This window comes from Austrofundulus limnaeus, unplaced genomic scaffold (assembly GCF_001266775.1).
Source record: "Austrofundulus limnaeus strain Quisiro unplaced genomic scaffold, Austrofundulus_limnaeus-1.0 Scaffold561, whole genome shotgun sequence".
NCBI lineage: Eukaryota > Metazoa > Chordata > Actinopteri > Cyprinodontiformes > Rivulidae > Austrofundulus > Austrofundulus limnaeus.
In genome coordinates, this window is record NW_013952963.1 from 5,244 (window position 1) to 5,848 (window position 605).

Consider the following 605-nt stretch of genomic DNA (forward strand, 5'->3'; position numbering starts at 1 on the left):
CATGATTCCCTCTGAGCTGATCTACATGAGAGGTTTCTGTTAGGAAGTGAAACAGAGAAACTGATGAAGCAGAAACACATCTGGACTGACAGAAACTTCTTTACATAGAAAATCATCTCTCATCATTTCTTACGTTTGACCTTCAGTTGTGTGATTTCTGATCTCTGAGCTGATTGGTGGACTTGTTCTCCCTCGCAGACATTCGTTCTTTTGTGTTTTTCTCTCAATGAGAATATAAACACAAGTAAAGCCCATATTTCATATATTTCCAAGCAATAAAATCATTATTATTAAAGTCAGTTCTGTTCCTTGGTGTATTGCTAAAAAATACTGTCCCTAAGAAACTATATTTTAGCATTTTCAATTATCTGTTTAATCGAATCAGATAAAACTGCTACATTCCATTTTGAACTCAGTGAATCATGTAAAACAAAACAAAATTTAAACAAATGTGATTTATATTAGGCTTTATTATCCCAGTTTTTAGTGTTTTTTATGGGATGAACCTTGGGTAAATTGTATGTTGGACATTTTTTTAATAATAAGTAATTCTGAACAGCCAAAAAATCCCAACTTAAATGCAATTTATATTATATTATATTATA